This window comes from Anser brachyrhynchus (assembly GCF_964034855.1).
Source record: "Anser brachyrhynchus genome assembly, chromosome: 4".
Classification (NCBI taxonomy): domain Eukaryota; kingdom Metazoa; phylum Chordata; class Aves; order Anseriformes; family Anatidae; genus Anser; species Anser brachyrhynchus.
The window spans coordinates 26,577,140-26,600,673 of NC_137698.1; the positions used below are offsets into that span (position 1 = coordinate 26,577,140).

A 23,534-nucleotide genomic window follows, 5' to 3' on the forward strand; every position below is an offset into this window, starting at 1 on the left:
ATCCCACTGCTATTACTATGAGGTGTGTTTCTAGCATTCAGCAAAATCTTAATGTATTTGTGCCCTAAGTGTGGGTACTATTGCCGTGTCTGTTTCAACAATGTGCTATTTATCATCAATTGCCACTTGAGCTGGAACTCACATGCAGAAATGCAGGCTTGTACATACATAACACCTTAATCTTCACCTTTTATAAATCAAGTCATTTTGTTAAAGTGATTTTGCTTTTGGACTTTATAGAAAACTTAAAAATCATTTTTCTTTAGAATGCAACTCTAAGAATGAGCTAGCTTATGCAGTAACATTCTTACTTAGCTGATCCAGGACAGAATGGAAATAAGGTGTGTAAAGTGAGAATATTTAGCTAATTTGTTGGCAAGGGAATCACACCTATTTTCAGCAGTGAGATCAAGGCCAGCTGCTGTTCAAATTAAAATAAGCCACACTTTGATAATGGAGTCAGTGTCAGGCAAATAAAACAAGCATACTTGTTTTAGGCCCTTCAATCTAAAAGTTTCTGAAGCACCTTCAAATATGGGAAGCATAAATAGCTCATTAAAAACATTAAGATCACTCAGATTTGCAAGCACATTTTGTTAAATCGGTCTATAGTTAAAAAAAAAATCAATAAAATGTTTTTCTTACTTGTGTCAGAGTGTCTGCCTTCAGCAGGTATTGTATTTTAAAACCTACTGCAGCTGATAGCATTGAGCTCAATTCTCTAATTCATTTCCTCAAGCTTCCTGATAAGTTCTTTCATTCTCAGTATAACAGTTTACTAATGTGAGTTTATACCCAAATTCTAATTCCAATGTGCCATCAGCAATACAGGGAAAATGAAAGTGGACTGCTTGAGTCCACTTTGGGCCTAGCTGCAAAAAGGATTTTGTCTTTCTGCCCAGAGGGCTCTGTATCTGATGTGATTCAAGATGACTCCATCACTGCACTGTTATTCCCCACTGGTTTAAAAATTAGATGCTCAGTTCCCATCTTCATATCGTAAATATTGCCTATGAATATTATACTAATTTGAAAAATTCCATTGATTCCCAGAGGGAAAGTATGGACATTAACATTCTTGTCAATGCGATTATTGGATCTTCATTCTGTTAAATACTGAAAGAAATCTCAAGCAGATTGGTTTTACCTCAGGTATGCATTCTGGTCATGGAGGTCAATGTTTGTGTGTGGTTTTTTTGTTTGTTTGTTTTTTTGACTTCTGTTTGATTACTGCAATACATCTTAGAATATACAGCAAAAAGAAAAAAAAAAAGGCTGAAGTTGCTCAAACATCCAGTAATGCATCACGTATATTTAAATATCACTTTTGGGTGTTCAGGATTTAATTCATATTTTAAGACGCTGAAGTGATCAAAGATGATGTTTTTACTATAGGCAGCAGTGTAACTGCAATCTTTGTAGACGTACCCAAGCTAGTCTAAAATTAGCTGACTCCTGTACTGCTACCATTGTTGCCATAGCAGCCCAGGCTCAGCATTTATTATCAATGTCCTGGCAAGGTTTTGCAGCTACAGGGAATCTCATGCACATAAACTGGATGTAAGCCAAGTATTTTAAGGCTAGGTTTTGCTATGTCACATATTTAAATGCAATGCTATCATTCCTAAATGGTTTAGGGTCACTCCTAACTGACTTCCTGTCTGGATGCAGTTTTTGTGGTGACATGGCATACTGACTAATTTTACAAAAGTACCTTGAATAACAAAAGATCATTTTACCTTGTTTTCATAAAAAACTTATTCTAAACATGTTTTCATGCAAAATTAGTTTGCAAAATTAGCACATTTTGCTATTTTTCTTCTCATTAGGTTGACTGTTACTATAAAAGAAGACTTTGGCATAGTTTGTATGTACACGTTTGTAATCTCCTTCACACAAAAAGTTTTATTGATTTAAGCACAAATAGAAGTAGTAGATCTGAGCCACATTAATTCTAATTATAGGTAAATAGCTGAGTTTAGCAGTTTAGATCCAGGGAGCACAACTATTTAATTTTTATTAGTTATTTATTTTGACTTGTTTCCAAATGGCAACACTCTTGGGGTGACTTGGTTTGCTTTGCCTAGAAACTCTAAGAACCTTAGTAACCAATACTGCATTACAAGAAGTTCACATGGTATTTAGGTTTGGGTTTAATTCCATGCGAGGAAACTCCATTACAACCTTGTTGAATAAAGATAAATGAAATAAAAATATGTAATAGCCTTTTTATATATATGTTTAGTAATAAAAATCAGGGATAGTTAAGCAAAATTTAAAATATTTGCTGCTGATCTGACAAAATACTTAATGCTGTCATTCAAACCCAAAAGATCAGTTTTGGAGATTTTCAGTAAGCAGAGTGAATAAAATGAATTTTTGATATAACTGTTAAAGGGTTTGGCGCTTAAGTAAAAACTGTTTTCTCTTCTGCCCTTACCCTAAAACGAGTGTTATTGCACAATCAGGTTGCTAGCCATAAAGCTTTGTAAACTTTTGAACCACGTGGCAGGAATAATAAATGTTAAGGAGTAAGAAAACTGCATCTACCACATCTCAGAATGCATCTCTAACTCTCAAACAGGTCTAGGAAGACATCTGGAAACTGAAATTACCTGAAAGATTCACAGATTCTTGAAGAATAAATTTGCACATTGTAGGACTCCCCAAGGAAGCTTAAAACTTGGTCCCATGTTCTTCTTTGCAGATCTGTCTCCTCTGAATTTCAATCTGAAATAGTCACCTCCTGCTGAAAAGAAACTGTACTTTGGTTTCCCCTGTCTAGCAAAAGAGCTCTTCACACAAAAGACCCTGCACAATGCAAGTGGAAAACCTTGTGGAATTGCAGAGACAAAAATTGTTATGGAAGGAAAAAAATGTTCTTGTATTTCAAGAGTTTCTTTCTCAATTACAGACAAAAGAATAGATTATGGAAAAATCCAAGATGCCCTACAAAACAAAAACTTTTTCCTGGGCCCTCTGGTGTTTCTAGTTGTGCTTGAGGTTAAAGAAGTGACGCAAACACATCACAAACACAAAGAAGCAATAGGTATTAAGAACTTGAAGATGTTTGGCACTTTGAAAATATAAAAAGCATTTTTGATACACTTAATAGTTGAAACATAAACTGTTTTCTTTTTCCTTTTATGAAATTTGTTTTTAAAGTTTTAAATTACATTAAATGAGTTTCAGTGATAAGATATGAAATACCTTACTTGCTTTATCGCTCTTTCATTTCCTGTTTTGCCCAGGGTAGGGTATCTTCTCTCATATGTTAGTAATAATCACTCATTTCTATCATATATTCTATCAGAGATGTTCGTTCATTCTTTCCTATGGCTTTATCATGTTTTTAATCTGGCTTCCTTTGCTTTGCTTTGGATTAAGAGGTCCCTGGCAAGTTTTTACCATGTTTTCATTCATATCTCTGTATTAGACGAACACTAAAATTTTTCTTACTGAATTCCAGTTTGAGTCAAGTAACAGCATTTTGCTTTATGACTTGTGTTTATGAATATTATTAATAATGTAAATTTGATCATTCATGTAATGATATTAACAAATTATTATCAATAACCACAACCATATTTATTGAACTAGGCAAAAAATCATATGAAAAATAAAACTGATATTAAGAACATGGGTGGATGTCTGGTTTAGACCTTCTACTGAACACTTGATTTTTATTTCTTAAAGAAAGCTTTCATACAATGAATATGCTACAAATATCAACAATGTTTAATCAATTAGGAATAGGAATGAAAGATGAACACAATCATTTTTGCAAGATTAGACTTTAGTTTGAGGTCTTCTAGTTTTATCTGCTGGTTGGTTTTTGTGTCCCGTCCTGTTCCCCACCCCTCTCCACCCCACCCCATCCCCATGAAAAGGAATTTTCAGATTTAAGTATCAGGAAATGCATTCTTTTTTTCTATAAATACCACAATGCTTTTTCTTTCTGTCAAACTGCAGCACCAAATCTCCATCACTTGACAAATGCTTTCCTTTAGGGGAAAAGAAAGAACATATACATGGATTTCTTTTTCTATATGGCATCAACATTTTTTGTGGATAGTTCTTTATGATATATTTTATATACAGATAAAATATGAGAGTTTGATTCGGAGATATTTGGGGAATACAACATAGAGAAGCCAGGAAGTTTTACTATGATGGTTGTGGTACAGCTATATACTACAGCAATCTAGTGAAGTAATAGTCTGGGGTGGTTTTATATTACTGTAATTTTGTTTTGGGGAGGATGAAATGCAAGAAACAGAAAGGCTGAACAGAGATGCTCAACTTTCTGATACTTAGCTTTTTGACGATGCTGACATTCCCCATCTCTCACTTTAAATCATGCTTACTGTCTTACTGTCTGCCTGATGGCTGTATACCCTATATATACACTATGAGAACCAATAAAATTTATTTTATCATTTCACTTCATAAATTTTTGAAACAGAAACATCAGTAAAGCTGTAAAGGAGACAGAGTTCTAATATACCCCGTGGCAAAAGATACTTGGCTTGTCTGATACCAGGTTATTACAGGGACAGAGTTTAGTACCCTTCATGACTTTTCCATTTCCATCTTCATAATATCCATCTGTACCTCAATATGCAGCAACACCTGGACTATTGACATTTTGAGCAGTGTTTCAAGGAGCAGCAAGACTGTGGCTGCTCCAACTGGGAGGACAAGCCAGGAGCCAAAGGAGACCATAGCACAGGCATTGTCCTCGTCATCAAGGTCACATTCCCACTATATCTGAGCAGGGCCATGTTGGTGATAGCAATAGGGCCCATCCACAGACCCAGACAAGGCAAGGTAAGGGAACAGGTCCAGTGACTATCCAGGGAGTTCTGTCAAAACAGCAGGAGACGGCCAAAAACAGAACTGGAGACAAAGCCATCTATGATGTAGGTCCACAGTTTATCCAGCAAAAGCAGCCAGCAAGCTGGGTCAGCTCAGACAAGATCTAGGTGCCCAGGAGCTTAAATGGAGCTCCTGGAGGATGTGTAGGTGGATGACCCTGTTGAAACTGATCAGGACAGTAAAGACCTATTAGCATACTCAAGGCCCTGACACTAGGGCAAGCATCACACAAGGCACTACCACTGCCTAAAGCATCAAGTGGCTTAATTTGGGTTTGCATATATTAAATGACATCAGTAACGCAGATGGATTTTGGGAGAAAAAAATTTCTTCATTCCAAGGTTCACTCTTGCCTTCTTTTTTGAACTTCAGCAGTAGACATATTTTGCCATCTAGTCAATCATATTCATATATGATTCATTTGCAGATTTCTAAAAAAGACCACTGCTGAAAGCAGTTTGTTGGGTTTTGTTGTTGGTTTTGTTTGTTTTTTGTTTTCCTAGTAAACATTTGTGGTTAAGTGGAGGAAAGCAAAAGATTTGAAAATGGGAACTAACCAATCACAGTAAGACAGTTTTCAGGAGTTTTTGTCTTGATTTTAGAAAGATTTGAAGTTGCTGTCTGAGTGTGAGCTGATATCAAAAGAAGGTATTGTGTCAACTTACCTTGCTTTGGGCTCAGAAGGTAACCAACTGTTAAAAGCTTTCTGTGAAGAAGGGGATCATTTCCACATGCAGTTTTATGTGCTTTCTTGGTGAAGATTAGTGATAATCCTTGCATAGGTGAAGCTACCATATCAAATAATATTTGCAATTGATATTTCAACTGCAGAGATTTTGTAGCCCTCTATACTTTACCTCACACATACTAAGGATGTAGGCAAGAACCCAAGGTAGTGAATATTAAGACTGCCTTCAAATTATTTCAGATGTTGAGCAATATTCATCCAAGTGAAAGTTTCTGTTCAGCTCCTGTTCAATTGAAAACACACACAGCGTTCTGCTCTGCTAATTCTCAGGTTCCAGCTACTTGCTTTCCTGGCTTAACGCTGGCAATACCTCTGTCTGATTAAGGAAATAGATGTTCATATTAAACATTTGGGACAAACATTAGGATCCCCTGAGAGTTGTACTGGAGGCCAAATGGAAGGTAGAACATTCTGTTTCAGATATGAACATGTATTTATTATTGTTCTGCCTCACAAACTCCAGCCTAATTATACTCAGGCATAAAAGCAAAAGGTGAAGTTCCTTACTTCATCTGAACTTTTTAGTAGGCAATCTTCTCTCAGAAAAGATACCTCAAACAAAACATATAAAGGCTTAATTTTTATTAGGGTCAGACTAGTGAGACAGAGGGAAAAAAAAAAAAAAACAACACAGTAAGATTTGGCTGCCTAACTAACTAGACTTGTACCTGCAGAATAAAAACAGGCTGATTGCTGTGCACACAGTGTGGACATGCCAGTTTGATCAGCGTGATGCACCCACCCTAAGCCACTCAGCTAAACAGCAGGGGACTCATCCATTTTCACTTCCTTCCCAAAGTGCCCAGCTCAGCAGGACTATTAAGTATATTTCAAGTATAATCTCAACATTAGTTGTCCACCCACTTACCATCACCTATGGATTTATACCTGAGATGCACATGAACTAAATGTAACATCGCACTTCCCAAGCAGAAGTGATTTTGTCTGCTTACATTTAAACACAAGACATTTCCCAGTGTTTTCGCACATGGCCTAAATCTAAACACATGATAGCAGAAAATTAATTTATGCTGAGAGAATAATAAGATTCTAAATATTTAGAAACCTTTAAATTTTACAGCAACATAAGGCTCTTAACTTATCCTTAGAGTACAGTATCATTATCTAAACATGCCAAAAGCAGTCACCTGGCCAGCTCACCGATGTAAATATCTAAGTCCTTGCGTTCTCAAAATGTTGTTTATATTTTCTGGTCTTAAATGTTCTATTGCAGCATTTATCAGCATATGTTCCCCAAAATCCTGGAATTGATAGATAATATCATTAGTGAGACCTTAAGCATGTTATAACATGCTCTCTGAGATGCAAAATCTAATATTTCTTGGCAGACAAACAAAACATTCTCAGATCTACCTATATACCTGCCTGGCTGTCTGGGAGACACTGGAACAGAAACTCTGAAAATGACACAGACAAGCAAGCACACAGACACTATCTATCTAATCTATCTATCTATCAATCCATCCCTTTTTCCTCCTCCAACTTCTGACCCAGCTTTAGCCTCCCCGGGCTTCCAAAGCCACAGTCTACTCCTTTCCCTCTGTGTCATTTGAGGCTTGTGGTTCTCTGCTGCCTTAGTTATTAGCAGAGGAGAAGCTGAATTCTGCCCTCCTCCAGCCACACTCTCTGTAGTAACAGAGCATTGTCTTGTCTGCACTGGGAGCTGCAAGAGAACTAAGAGTAGTCACTCCCCACCAATAATGGAGTATTAACTCAAAGCTTTTGGTTGCTAGGCTAGATACATGGGATTTTTCGAAAGTTTTTGGCTTAGACACCTTTGAGTGCATTCCTCACAAGTGTGATGGTTTTACTCGGGTGGGCAGTCGAGCTCCACCACAACCGCTCTCTCACTCCCCCTCCTCAAACAGGAACGGGGAGAAAATACAATGAAAAGGGCTCAAGGGTTGAGATAAGGATGAGGAGATCGCACAGTAATCATCGTGACGGACAAAACAGACTCAGCATAGGGAGATAGTAAGATTTATTACCTATTACTAACAAGCTAGAGAAGCGAGAAACAAAGGAAAGAAACCAAAAGCACCTTCCCCCCTGTCCACCCTCTTCCACCTCCTCCCCCCAAGCAGCGCAGGGGAACAGGGGAATGGGGGTTACGGTCAGTCTATAGCACTTCTTCGCCGCAGCTCCTTCTCGGTCACTCTCATCCCCTGTGCTGTGGGGTCTCTCCCACGGGATGCAGTCCTTGCTGAACTGATCCGGCGTGGGCTGCCCACAGGCAGCAGCTCTTCAAGAACTGCTCCAGATATGGGTCCGTACCACGGGGTCCATCCCTCAGGAGCGAACTGCTCCAACCTGGATCCCCCATGGGCAGCAGCTCCTGCCACGTCACCTGCTCCTGCGTGGTCTCCTCTCCACGGGCTACAGCTCCGGCCCGGAATCTGCTCCGGCAGGGGTCTTCCACAGGCCGCAGCCTCCGTCGGTGCAGGTCCACCTGCTCCACCGTGGTCTCCTCCACGGGCTGCAGCGTGGAACCCTGCTCCACCGCAGTACTCCATGGGCTGCAGGGGGACAGCCTGCTTCACCATGGTCCTCACCACAGGCCGCAGGGGACTTCTGCTCCGGCGCCTGGAGCACCTCTCTGCCTCCTTCACTGACCTTGGTGCTTGCAAGGCTGTTCCTCACTCCTCTCACTCTCCCAGCTGCTGTGTGTCGTAGCGTTTTTTTTCCATGTCTTAAATATGCTCTCACAGAGGCGCAAAACAACATCGCTTCTTGGCTCAGCTCTGGTCAGCAGTGGGGCCCTCATCAAACATGGGGCAGCTTCTAGATCCCTCTCACAGAAGCCACCCCTATGGCCCCCTGCTACCAAAACCTTGCCATGTAAACCCACTACAACAAGCCAGAAGGTACTTCCTCATAGCAACCATTTCTCTGTCAAGTTTGAAATTCTCATGACAAAACACAGATGCTAGAATTATACAGTATAAAAAAATATGAAATAATGTAGTAATAATAAGATATATACAGGATATAAAATATTAAATAATAAACAGAGCCTCATTTTTTTTTTCATTACCATGCAAGACAAGAGATTTGCAACCTGGCCTGGCTTTGATACACAGATGAGCCATGTAGGGTTAAATGTTTCTGAAACAGTTAGACCTTAGGGCAGATAAATGACATGGAAGACAGAAACCCAGATGTTTAGCATTTGGCAAAGTTACAAGTGACTAAAAACAGTCTTATTACAGGAAATTAATGGTACTTGTGAATTGCAGAGCCCACACTTCCAGTAACACTGAGGTTACTTTTATTCCCTGTAATCATTCTTAATTTACTTTAAAGGCTTGGGAAATATTTGTATGTGAATTTCTGTCATGTTGGCTGCTACTCATCAGTTAGTGTCAAAAGATCAACTATGATTTTACCTGTCATAACATGAAACTAAGAGCTAAATGGGGGCTCTCTCATTCTCAGGAGCTGCATATACTAAATTACCCTTATACCAATTAATTAATGAATAAATTATTTTAAATTTATTACAGAACTGTATAAAATTACATTATCTGACCAATATTATTTGCAACATAAGATGACAAGCACTGTACTACAAAATGATGAAAGGGATAGAATATAAATACAGCCTGCTGACAAAGTGCTATCACTACTTGAATGTAAGCTGGTTTCATATGACATGAGCAGTAACATTTCAGAAGTGCTTTTTCCTATAAATAAACGTAACATCTGATATCTCAGATAATTATGTAAATATATAAATATGATGCAATTCAACAAAGAGGAGAGATGATTTCAAAAATACTACCCCTTCCCCTTATCAAACCCCTACCATGTTCCTGTGGACATGAACAAAGTTGAAGAAATGATGCAGGAACAGCAAGAAAAGTATTGTAAAACAGAGACAATGTATAAAGGAACAAAATAAGGATCAAGAGATGGAAAGTTAAATAAATGATATACTAGGAAATAAATGAATTACTTTGAATTTGAAAATTAATGTTACAAAGTTGATTGATATGATAGAGAAGGTGAGCTGGCAAAGAGACTGGAAAGGGTTATGAAAGAAAATTACTACAAGCAATATATACTTAGAAGAGTTGCTGAGGAATGAGGAGGAACAAAGGACTGAAAGAGATATCAAAAAGATTAAGTATCAGTTATGGTTATGAAAGCAGAAAGCTAAAGACTAGCTCTTTGGGAAGGGCTTTTCTCTCTTGCAGAAGTGAAGAAGCATGGCTTTGATGGAGAAGGGAGGAATCAAGACTTGGCTACCAGAGAAGCCTGCTTTCCAATTTATTTTCTGTATGAACTCTTTATACAGTTTAAACTTAAGTAGCCTCTCAAACTCACATATATAGAAGGAATTCACAAGTATAAATTAAATGCCTCAAAAGAACTCTTTCAGGTATATACATATCAAACACGAGATCTTTTCTAATTATGTTAATCGTGTATTCTTAGTGTCCTCTGTTAGCAGTTTAATCAGGCAACAAGACTTGATTATCTGCATCATAAGATAAACAGTATAATTCATAATTATTAAATTTCCTTGCTATCAACTTGAAATACAAGTTTCTGCCATAAACGATAAAGCTGCTATAAAACATAATTAGAGTCGTTCAATATCTGCAATATAAATCACTGTTTTTCGTCCAGAAAAATAAGAAAAAAATATACCATTTATTTTTAACAGTTCACAGGGACTTATTTCCATCAAGCAAGCACATAATCGCCCTCACACTGTATGTTCATACTAAATGGAAATTTATTTCCAGACATGCTTGCAATTGCCTTGAAAATGTACACATTGTTGGACTTGATGACCTTGAAGGTCTTTTCTCACCTAGATGATTCTATGATTCTATAACATCCTCAGAACATCTTTTTATGTGCCTATAAATGTACTGAATTAATACCTGTACTGTAAATACAGAGTTATAAACTTTCTATAAATAATTACGAGAGAAACCCTCCATACACATATCTGAAATCTCAACTACACTTAGTCTTAACCTTCTCCTTTACTGAGCTTAAGCACAGCCTGCAGGAGGTGAGTGCACTTCACTGAAGTTGACCATATTGTATTTTATGCTGTATGTGAATCCAGTAGCATGAACTCGGAGGAGTAAGAGGAATACCCTCATGAAAGCTAAGCAATAGGAATGTTCTTTCAACATCCAATATAAGGAAAATGCCTAGAACAAACAAAGGAGCAAGAAAAATACAAAGTTTCTAAAAATTCAAAAGGCCTATTAATCTATTCAGAGCATCTCTTTTGTGGCAGACATTTCAAATTGAGAACTGTATGTTGTATGTCACTGCACTGTTTGCAAAATAGTTGATACAAAACAGGGCTGTGGTGACACATGGCCCAGAAAACTAAACCAAAACAGCTTTTGTGAGACCAATCAACCTTGCAGTAGAATAATGACCACTTAAGCGAGATGGTATAGCGATACACTAAAGGGCATAATTTAGATTTCCACATTCAAGGGGAAATACATTTGTTTCTTGTGGGGAAAAAAAATATTTAAGCACTTTTAAAAGGACATCTAAAACATTAATTACACTCGTATTTCTACCAGTTAATTCCAGACAGGAGAATTATCTAGATTACAGTACGTTGATTTACATGGATTAATGCTACTTTACAAGAAGTCAGGTTATTTTAAATCATAACTTCCACAGAAGCAATTATTTGTTTTCTGCAGTTACAGGTTTGCCTATTAACAGTGCTTCAACATTCTTCTTTTCAGTAGTGTCTTGCACACACACACTATTTTTGCATATTGTCAGGGCCTGAAGCTCACTCCCTGCCTCCAAGTTTAGCTGATGCAGCAACTGTCTTTTTCCACAGCATTATGAAGGAAGAGCTGTTCAAAAACGAGCCTTAAAAGACTTGGGGCAGTGGGGGGTGGAATCTGCTTCACCCAGGAGCTGCTTCAGACCTTCCCCTGGGTCCTTGCCTCTGCTACCTCAGTTGGCTGATCCAGAGCCTGACCCAGCTCGATCCTGGACAGCTGCGACAAGTGATACTGGGCTGTGTGACCCTGTTCGCTATCATTGGACTTGCAATGCAGATGTACCAAAAAATTGTCTGCAATGCATAAACCCCATACAGATCAAACAAATAATTACTGCATATTTCTAAATATTACTTCTAGTTACTTACCTGTAAAGTATGCACTGTTCCTTGCATCATTTTTGCCTGCCTGCCTCAGAGAATCACAGGATGGCTGAGGCTGGCAGGGCCCTCTGGATCCACCTGGTCCAACTCCTGCTCAAGCAGGGCCACCCAGAGCAGGCTGCCCAGGACCATGTCCAGGCGGCTTCTGAAGATCTCCAAGGAAGAGATGCCACAACCTCTCTGGGTGGTCTGTGCCAGTGCTCCATCACACACAAATTCACTTTCCTTCAAACAGAAGTTGCTACAAGGAGTTGCCAATGGCAATTCCCTGCTACTGCTTTTCTGAAAACTAGTCAGTGACACTCTTCCTGCATGTCATTTCAGAACAGAACACTTCCATGATGGCCTTTTAGATCACTGGAAGGAACACACCCTAGTGAGAAGAGACCAACACAGAGACGGAGACCAGGAGAGTCTGAGAGGGAGTCTCTACAAACTTAATAACTAGTCCAAAAACCAAATTCCTCAGCAGAGGAGACTGAGGAATATAGGGCAAACTGAACTCAAACTGAACTGCTCTATGGAATGTGGGTATTTACTAGAGCTGGAAATAACAGACTGACAGAAGGCTTAAAGGATGTACCTTATCATTCCTCTTTATCTTGATACCAGAATCACAGGAACACCATACTTGATATATGAGACAATATATAATTTTTGTGTTGGACCACACAAAAACAAAATGAAACAAAACAAACAAAGAAACAAGAACAACAAGAAAGACCTGAGATTTTAAAGGTGGTATTAGAGCTTGGATTTTTTTTTTTTTTTTTTGTACCTTCTAGCAGTAACAATGGTGCCCTTTATTTTGTTTCCTTCTGCAACTGAATGACAATATTTATTCAGGTAACTCAAGCTCTGCAATGCTGGAGCAGCCACAGGCTAGAACATGACGGGACCACTGGTAGTTCTGATGAAGATACAGCTCCACCCTCCAATTTGTAACACACAATTGAAGTTTTTGTTTGTTTGTTTAAATACATTTTTAGAAGCTTCACTGAAGACTAAGTATTTAGCAAAGGATAATCTGAGAATAGTAACACTGTAAAATAAAGCAAGATCTCAAGGGTAAGAACTCATTATATTAAAATTTATGATGCGTTAATGCTGTTAAGTTGGTATTTTCTCCACGTATTTTGTCCAAATGTTCCCAGTCCAACTGTTAACAACCTGCTGTACAAACAGTAATCTCTGCACGCTGAGGAAGAAACGAAAAGCTACAGGTAAGCTTTAAACAATGTAAGTCAATAAAAGTTGAAATACAAATATGCTTGTCTAACCTAACATTGCTTTACTCTTTTTAATCTACTTAGTATTCCATCCCATTACATTTTCATACCAGTACCCTGAATTTGTTTAAGTCTAACCAAAAACCCCAATAACAAAAAAAAAAAAAAAAAAAAAACCTCTTACTTTCACCCCTTGCAGATGTTTCTGGAGCACTTATACCCACTAATATTGTAATCATGTGAATTATTGCACTGAATCTCTCATATGCCAATTGAGTAACTGTTGCAATCATTAATTAAGACTTCAGCTCTTCCTGTTTATTTCTTTTACTTTTCAAATTAGTAACAATTAAAATATTCAGTGGATTGACATACTACCATTCTACTTATTCTTCTTATGACCTTCTTGAAACCAGCCCAAAACTCAATAATAATTAGGTCCTTTTCCTTGTCACTATTGCTTATACATATCTCTGAACATTTGTAGTCTGGCTCTTCTGATCCTAATTTAAAGATTTTCTCACTAGCAAGTGACAAAGTCTGTGTCAAAATGTTCACAACATCAACACCATATTTTAAGTATTTATCCTTATACAGAAATTACCATATGTCACAGAACTATTCCTCTGCTGAAAATAAATGTAAAAATCAAGTTGGTGGATTGTTTCCTCCTCTCTCCTATCCATGCACATGCAAGTACAAATAGAGAACATTCAGTCCAAAAAAAAAAAAAAAAGGAAAAGAAAAAAGATCCTGTCAAATTTCCTCTCATATTTAATCACTCATATCCATGAAGAGTTCAGTACAGGAATATTTATGAGTAAATTGGAGATTCTGGAAACATTCCTGAATAAACACCACCTAATACGTTCTAAAAGAAGAAATGCACATTTGAATCAGATGTGCCTCAGTCTACTAGAGAACTTTTCCTGCTGAATCTCTCTGAATAAATACTAATAGATATATCTGTAATACCCGTGAAACATTCCCCAGCTACTGAAAAAAATCTGTCATTCTCTTTAGCACACAGGATCATTTTTCTAATAGCTAATTGTCAACCAGCAAGAAAAAATAAAATGATCTGCCTGACGAACACAATATCACAACAGTTAGAAAGGTGAATTCCAGGAAAAGCTTCAGCTATGTGTTACAGTACTTCACTTTTTTTTTTTTTCCCTCCCATATTTGAAAAAGGAAGATGTACTTCAAAAGACAATAAGATCCATTTTCCCCTCCCACATATACATTAAAACCAAATTGTTACTGATAGAGATCAAAGTGCCAGCTGGAAAGAACCCATCAACCTCACAAAATTGCCTATGTTTCTCCACCACCAAGTCACCAAGAATCCCAGAGACTTTTTAGATATCTATGTAAGCTACTTCTAGCATTTTTTCATGTTGGGAAGTAGGATGTTTTCATTTCTGACTCAAAATACCATGAACAGTTATCCTGCCACTGAACGTGTCAGCTCAGACTGAATTCAACATAACTACACTACTGTACATGCTATTAGTCCTCAAGTACACATCTGACAACTTCTTTAAGTGGCAGGACACTACTAGTGAAGCTAAGAACTTGTAAACACATTCACCTATGAGAAAAGTAAGAAAATCCAAAGCAAAAACAGGCTGAAAAGGCCTGGGGCTGCCAATATTTAAACAAGAGAAGCTGGAGCCATCCCTATTCAACACTGCATACAGACCGTGCGTACAAGGCAATAGCAAAGTTCCTGTCCCAGCAAAAGAGAGATTTCATCACTGTGAAAATAGTGACTAAGATTTAAATCTTATGGTCCAATTTGAGCTTCATTTGCTACAGAGAAATGCCCAGAGAACCCAAAAGAAACATAATATTTTTTGGTGTACCAATAGTAAAAAATTATGCTAAAAGAATTACCATATGTCAAAACTTATTATTGGGTTAATACATTATTTCATAAGCACATTCACAGCAATGCTAATGATAGACTGTAATTTCACATATGCTTTTAAGGTGTTTTTTAGCAAAGAACTCTACTCTGCATTTCTTCATGAATGTCATCAGACATCAAACAGGTGGCAGACAGCCATATCATTCCATTTGTTCCAAAAAGCAAAGTTCAATTATTGTCTTTATCTAATATCATTAAGTGAGTAACATCAGTTACTCACTCTAAACCTTTCATAATACTTCTGTAATTCTAAGGATTTATAACAAGAATAATGGAAAGCCATATCAGAATCTGTCCTTTAGGTCATATGTACTGAAGTCATATCTGTCATGCCATAAGTGAGCTGAGTTGACTATCATTCAACCAATTGTTTGTAGTTTCCTCTCTCATTTCATTGTTAACAGTGTTCCCTCCACATACTTCTGAAGTCCACAACAAGCTATTGCAGTTCTCGGGTTTATTAATAAATATGAAATAGAATCAGACCCCTTTGTTTTTTTCACACGTTAGTGACTTGCCATAGCAGCACTTCTTTCATTGTATCTTGAAGTGCCACAGGTTTCTTTAATACCTGTTTGGCATAATCACCTATTCTGTGCATCTCACCAGAATTCAGCTAGAGACTAATTCTGCAAGGTGTTGAATTCCTTGAAAAAAAATCTGTGTCCTCAGATCTTATTAGTGGAACTGATGCACTGAAGAATTAGGCCCAAACTCAAACCTGATTTCATTATCAATATCACAGCTTCTGAGCTTGTTTACACAGGCTGCAATGGCTACTGCACTAGTCGAGCCTGTTTTTCCCGGAGGAGTTTTGAGAATTGGAGCTGGAAGACAGGAAACAACAGTATTTTAGAGGGAGGGAACAAGCTGCAGTGAAGATGCAAAGATGCCCCTTTTACCCTCCAGTAATATACACACGTTCTTTTCTCATAGAGCTTGTGCCTGGTATCATCAATCCACAGACTGTGTCTATGCTAATCCACATGGAAGATGCCCAGGAGGTCACACAAAATACCGCTCCTGTCTGTGGAGAGATGCCATCATTCTCAATGTTCTCAGCACTGCCAAGTGTTTGATCCGTAAACCTATATTTATGGCAACAGTTCACACTCATACTGAAAATCTGCAAACCATTTTGCCCAGCAGTCTTCAGTACATTAATTTGCAACACAGTTGGCGGAGTATGTAGTAAACAGAGTGGTCATCCAGTTTTCTTCAAAGTTTTCTTCACAGAGGATGAGCATGTTCTTTATCTCTCAGAGCTTGTATAAATGAACACTTTATAATGTTTTGACATCTTACTCTATTCCCAGAATCAAGAATGAAAAGAGGGGGAAAAAGATACAACAACAACAAAACAATCAATGCCAATTGTTTTCTGTTACCATACGCAGCCTTTTGCAACAGAAGAGTAGAGGGTGGTTGTTTTTTGTTTGTTTGGTTGGTTGTTTTTTGTGTCCATAATAGTGGTAATTCTCCACTTTCTAACCCAAGCTTATTTCTTGATCACAGCAATAATAGCTCCGCATGTTATGGCTAAACAATATATTAAACAAGACCCAAATGGATACAACATACCTCTTTCAAGAATTCCATAAAATCTGTAGAAGGTGTTTAAAGTGAATTGTTAAGGAGCATTTTTCAAGGAGTACTTTTCACAAGAATATACTAATAAAATTTAGCATAGGATATGGAATGGGTAAATATGTTATGCAACATCCTGTTTGCCTTCTCCACCTTCCTCTGCTTCCATCTTCCTCTGAATAACCCGGTGGTAATAACAAGGCCTTTAATCAAACAAGATTTTGATCTTCTGACAGTTTTAAGAGGACAGTAAGCCTGAAGTTTGAGTAGAAAGCCTACAGAACAGTCAGTCCAAAACTGGTGAAACAAGTCTGAAAGAACTCCAGAAGATTTAGACCATTTGGGCAGTAGACCAAGGAGATGAGGAATGTGGAAATGTTCTCAGCTGTGAAACAAAAGCCTCCTGAACAGAATTCAAAATGAGGGAATAAACCAAGAGATGACAGGGGCCAGACACTGGCTGCTGAGAAATCCAAGTGGCATGAAACAAAGCCCAGAAAGCACTGCAAGACCACTGAGTTGAGAGTCAAGAAACTGAAAACTGTAAACTATTATTTCTGGCACAATTTGTTGGGAGTGCCACTGGGTGTCCAGAGAAAAGAATGACAGAAAGATGGACCTCTGTAAGGACAGAAGGAGAACAGGCAGAGGTCACCAGCTTAGAAAGCCCTGTTAAATTGTGTGTTGCCATTATACAAGGAATGGCTTGACCGTTTTTCTGCAGGACTTCAGCTGGAGTCAGTTTCAAATCTACTTCGTTTTATGCTTTCTTAGTCATTACCACAGACTGGGGAAACAGCATCAAACTGCATGCAGGTTTATTTCTGGGAATATCGAGACCTTCGAGTGCCCTTCATTCTTCCGAATAATAAAACAAATTTACTCATTTGCATGGAGACGTTCATCATAACCTTGATTTTAGTCCTCAGTAAAGTGTACTGTAGTAAGTTCAGAGAAAGGATATGGGAAAGGAATAACATTTAAATAATTTGAAAAATAGTGCAGTCAATAAATTATACTTTTGTTCTTCCCCGGTGAATTTCTCACACCTTGGCATGCTTGACAAATATGCATTAGTTTAAAATTCCAATTTGTAAAACTGGCAGGTTGAAAAAAAAATCTAAAACATGCTTGTTTACTCAGGTTGAAAGCTTGAACTGAATTTCCCATATTTTCAGCAGAAGTGACTTTTAGACGAAGGCTGAACTCTGACCTTGTCATATAATCTCTCTGCTGAAATCAGTGAAATATGAATTTACTACCAAGTGAAGAAATCAGTTCAGACATAGCATCCTTATCAGATATTGGAATTAAAATAGCTGCATCAAGTCTTAAATATCTACCCTATTTTTATCTGTCTTATTTTGTCCTTGATACTTCTGAAGCTCAATCCAGCTGAGATCACTTCATCTAAAAACCGCTGTTTCTCTTTAAAAGCTTTGTGTCCCTTTACAGATCCTTTCCTCCTTGTACGAGGTAGAGGACACACATTTCCACTGTTTCTGAAGCAATAGAAAATGCAACAATGGAACAAGGATGAACATAAGCTATCTCTAATTTAGCAAGTAGCATGGCAAAACAGGAGTGAAATTTGTAGAGTGAATCATTCTCTGCAAAAGACCAGAAATACATGTTATATATATTTGAAATGGTTATACCTGACTAGTTGCAGTTTCACCCTGTGAACTAAATGCCCATTAGGGGTTAGAGCTCATTAGTTGTGCTCTTAAAGCACAGAACCTCTTAGCAATTCAGAGTCATCAGGAAAGAATTGAGTTAGAGCACTCTGAAAACACTGAGGTAAACCAAAGCACAACTGTAAAGAGTGTCCTGATCTAATACAAAACACTGAAAGTGGGCATGTGGACACACCTATAAATTGCCTTAAATATTCTTGCTTAAGATTCCCCTGACAAATCATATGCTATTCCTGAAATTCACAATAGCAGCACATGATAGCTAGAGGACTTCAGGGTAGCCTAGCAATGAAAAAGCAGTGGGAGAATCCAGCGATGTGACAGTCTCATGCCTGAAAGAGATCACAGTATTTGTGGTTGCACAGAGAACATCCTAGAATATAAATCTAAAGCCTCCAAAAGTTTAAAACATTCAGAACAACTGGTTTGGACAGTTATGCTTGTAGGTAACTTTCCTCAGAACTGTAGAATTACAATTAGATTTCTCAGCCTGATTCTGTATAAAAAGAAACGGCATAAATACTGTGTATTTTGCTCTTTGAACGTGAGTAGTTATCTCAGGTATTTGAATGGCATGGAGCTTCAGATGCTTGGTTTTTTTTTTTTGCCTTTTTTTTTTTTAATCTTTCCAGTGAGCTTTTAGTATTGCAACCCTGATTTTCCCCCTCCCCTTTGTTGAATTTGCAGCTTCATTATATGCTGTACCTGATAATTAATTCAAGAAATAGTTGTTTGACCTTTCACTGTTATATACACATATTTAAACATTATGGGGTATACAATAATTTCAGAAGGAACTTATTATTGAAATAATAGAAAACTGACTGCAAAAACTATTGACAAAAAATGAGCTATAAAAGCCTTGTTAATCCCACCTGGTAATATCAAAGCTCATTATTCATACTGGGTTTATTTGAAGCATCCAACTTCCCTTCTCACAGAGAGAAAAACAAGATGCCCTAAAAAATCAATAATGTAAACAAATTAATCACTATTTGTTTTCAATGAAAACACTTGGGAAAACAACAACAACAAAACACACACAAAAGAAAAAGTTGTGGATAATTTTAGTGAAAGTCCTACTCCCACCCCACTACGCATCTCACTTATGCTGTTTCTGGCAGGCTAAGTATACCCCCAACTTATTCATAAAAAGAATGAAAAAAAAGTTTGGTGTAAACTTTTTTGCAGTTAAAATAGTAACTGAATAAAATCATGAGCAAAAATGAAAAAAAAAGGTCAGTAATAATAACTAAAAATTGTAATAAAAATGAGTAGATGGCTTTTACATATTATTGATGTTTACCTCTTTGCTCACAGTATGAAGTACAGAAAAATGTTAATATTTTTTTGATAAAGGAAGATTTCTGCATCACAAATAAGTAAAAGTTACTCTCATAGAAGCCGACCTATGAGCAAACAGGCTATGTATCACACATTAGGAGGTCCTGACATCTACATTATAAGCATTTCGATGTTTTATTTTTGGCATAGTTCTAGCCTGATATCACGGTCTGAATAGCCATCAGTGTCTGGATAACATTTTGCATGCTCCTACAGCTTGTTTTCTGTTTTACTTTCATTTACAGAAAATCACCATTAGCATGCTGTGAGATCACTGTGTAATACACTCAGCTGGCAAATCAAGGTGATCAGAATATTTGCCTCAAAAGTGCATTTCTGTTTGAGGTAAAATATTAATGCAAATAAACCCATGAACTGGAGAAAGTGGTTTAAGTTGTTTTATACACGTGCCACTGGCTGACAGTCTGGATATGTTAATTAAAATATGCATATACCACTTCGTCTCATTTAAGTATTGCATATTCAGATCGATCTGCAGCTTCACGTTTCCTTACCATGGTGCAGAAGTGTCTGCACTGGGTATTAGGAGCTAACTTGTCAACTGTGCAGCAGTTACCTCCCACAGAGTCCTGAGGTTCCCTGCTCACTTCTGAAGGAAAAGTAGAAAACAGTTGAGATAACAGGAGACTCAAGTTTAAAATTCTGCCCTGAAGCAGGTAAAAAAGGGACTTAAATCAGGCACTTTCATATTCCAGAGCCGTGATGAAACTTTGGGCATGGAACGATCACTTCAAAGCTCAAGTTTAAATCTCATGGAAACACCAGAGAATCACATTGTCTTCCCCCTGGATAAAACCACCACCACCTGAATCTTAAGAAGTTCTCGGCTCTATCATAAGCCAGGTCAAATCAAATGCACAATGTTGAAATTAGGTGAGAAAGTTAAGTGGACCAAATGGGCAGAAATGCCTTTTTTTTTTTTTTTCCAAACAATATTGAATAATTTTTCAGCACCCTCTCTCTTAGGAGACTTCTGATCAATTACTGCAGATTTTGTTTTTTAGCCAAAGATAAGAACCTGGAGCTTCTGGATCCATTGTGAGGTACACACATTTAATGGGTTTCACTATGAAAAATGGGACATACCTAAATCCATATTCATGAAAAGCATTCAGTACTGTGAGTTGTTTTAGGATTTGGTGCATTTTTACTACATTTTAGAGCTATAGCCTCCACATTAAATAAATAAATCTAAAAAGAAGCAGAAAAGCACACTGTCTGGAGGAACCAAATATTTAACATTTTTGCCATTCAGTAAACCCACAAATTTATTTTTGAATGATATAACATGATTTCTGACTAAGCAAATAAAGTAGGACAGAAAACACTTTATAAAAAGCAGAAGTTTTCATTATCTGTGGCTACCAGCATGTTTCTAGCCTCCATCTCCCTTCAAAAGAAGCCCATTCTCTACTGTCTCTTCCTCCTCATCCTTACTCATTTATTCAGTGCTGAAAAGGCTGTAAAAGCTGAGATACTCAGATAGAAAGAGAAATCCTCATTGAACAGAGTCAACTCAGCCAACCCATGAGTTAATGTCCACTGGACAAGATTAGCAGCTAGCAGAGTTCTGAAGAGCCCTGAAGCTGCTGTGAAGCTACTGTATTTTAGGCAGGAAAGATCCCTACCAGGCACAGCATCTGTTTGGTATTAAAGCTGTTCAGAGAAACTTCTTTCGAGATGAATGAAGTACATTCAGATCTTAAAGTTCGTGGCTGTTCATCACAAAACAGCTGAACATTTTAAGATACCCATCTTTGACAGTAATCAGCATGGTTCACCAGAAATCCCACAGGACTTTTCCACTCAACATTTTGTTTTTCTCCCAGTTGAAACCTACTGTTCCAGCAGCTTTTGCTGTACCTACCACATCCCAGTGTGATGAGAGTGTCTCACTCATGCCACTGTTTTGTTGCTAGAAGGGCAAAAGGACCGATCTGTGTACATCTGTGGCTTTTTGAAGGAGGAGGTAACTTCAGTGCAGTGAGGGGGTGGAGGTATCCGAGTACAGCTGGTAAGGGGCTGCTCAGGGAAGAAGGTCAGACATCTGCATTTCAGAAGAAGGGTGCTTACTTAGGGAGAAGAGGTTGTTGCTACAGATGTTTAGAGGGATGAAAATGCAAGTGGCCTCCAGGACCCCAAACCTATTACCACTTCAACCAACCCGAAAAATGTAGATCTTTTTCCTCGGTAATTATAGTAACAATTCTGCTAATTTGCTCAAATACCTTCCCGATAATGATTTCTGTTATGCTCTGTCTCTTTGAGGATGATACTTTGCCATGTAAATTAATGTTTGAGTTCCCTGAAGTATAGCTGCACCACTATCAATAACAAGAGCACTGCATGCTTTAGATGATTCAGAGTGACATCCCCCAGGAAAAGAGCTGTGCTAAAGGAGGAAAATCCTATAGACAACATGCTGCTGCTAAACACAGCAAAATTAATAGAAAGGATGCTCCTTGCCCTTCTCCTTCAGTGACTCACACTGACGTCTTTCCAGAGCAACTAAAAGAAAGATTTCTCCCCAGGAAAGAAGAATTGCAAGGTACTGAGGATTAAGAAAGAACTTCAGTGTCCTGAAGCCAGTATCTTCAACACTGGGAGCTTCTTTAACAAGAGGGCTGAAAAAAAAAATCATCAAGATAAGAATTCTAAAAAAAATACACCTAGCAGCCTCTAGACCACATGTAGAATGCTGCATCCTGTTTGGGGATCCCCAGTACCAGAAAGACATGGATCAACAGCCACAATTGTAAGGTTTTCATAATTTCAGGTTTGGACTGTTTTTCACCATGAGAACTGCCAAGCAGTCAAACAGGTGGACTGCAAACAGAAGTTGTGCAGTCTCCGTCCTTGGAGACTTCAAGACCTGACTGGATAAAGCCCTGAGCAATCTGATCTAACCTCGCAGGCCTTGCTTTCAGCAGAATATTGGACTAAAGACTCCAGAGATCCCTTTCAAAGGGAGTTATCTTATGATCCTAAGAGACCATTCAATAACTAGAAAGTTCAAGATGGACAGCATCTAAATCTCAGACCTCTTGGAAGATGTCACAAACAGTTCTACAAAATAACAAAGAGCATTAAAAAAAGCATTTCTTGGTTCATGTAAGCACTCTGAACTACCCTGCACTGTATATGTCTGTTTCTTTTTGTTTCCTTTCTTTGTTGTTGTTTAAAAAAAAAAAAAAAAAACAAAAAAACAAAAACCAAACAACACAAAACAGCAATACAGTTGTCTTTAGAATAAATAGTTCAAAGTCATCTGAGCAGAAGATGCAATCATGACAGGATGATTTAATATCTAGTTCCAAAAATTCTTGTTCTACACATTGAGACTGGTTGAAAGGTGTAAAATAGGTAAATATATATAGCTGGCATTGTGATGCTGGAACAAATTGATGTGGTATTAAGAGTGATCATCAACACACTTCAGAAGTGACCTCCAAACTACTGTTCAAGCATTACTGTTATTTTGGAACTTGGGCAGATTCAACCTGGAACTTTATAACTCCTTTTACTTAGAGTTTCTCAGGGGCAAAACTGTAATTAATGATGTCTCTACTATCAAATCTGGGTAAAACATCTATAGATAAAAAATTAGAACAAGAAAAATGAGAAGAAAATACATGCAAATATATAGATGTTCTCTTTGAGTTCCAAATAAAATTTCAGAAATACTATTTATTTCCACTTGGATTCCCTCAATAAAAATTGCCAAAATTTCTCAGATTTATTGCAAGAGAACTGCATAACCTTTAGTTGTTGTCAAATTTCTTATTAATTACTAACATAAGCACTAGTAAAATTCATGAGTGATATTAGCAGGTCATAATAGAGAAATCTACAAAGGAGGTATTGGATGTGTTGGAAATTTGGGTAAAACAACTTGATGCTAACCTGAAAAAAA

At 37.7% G+C, this 23,534-nt stretch overlaps 1 protein-coding gene across 5 annotated transcripts in view; it reads right to left on the reverse strand.

Annotated features, from left to right (window-relative positions):
- LOC308194362 (uncharacterized protein) overlaps nucleotides 1-23,534 on the reverse strand; it is a 230,823-nt gene that overhangs the window by 49,347 nt on the left and 157,942 nt on the right. For 3 of the 5 annotated variants that reach the window (XM_080590234.1, XM_080590233.1, XM_080590236.1), the window contains one exon: nucleotides 12,442-21,668. The exons of the other annotated variants lie outside the window; for them this stretch is intronic. The gene's annotated coding sequence lies outside the window, so the exon portion shown is untranslated. Of the gene's footprint in view, nucleotides 1-12,441; nucleotides 21,669-23,534 lie in introns of those variants that run through there. 5 annotated transcript variants of the gene reach the window in all.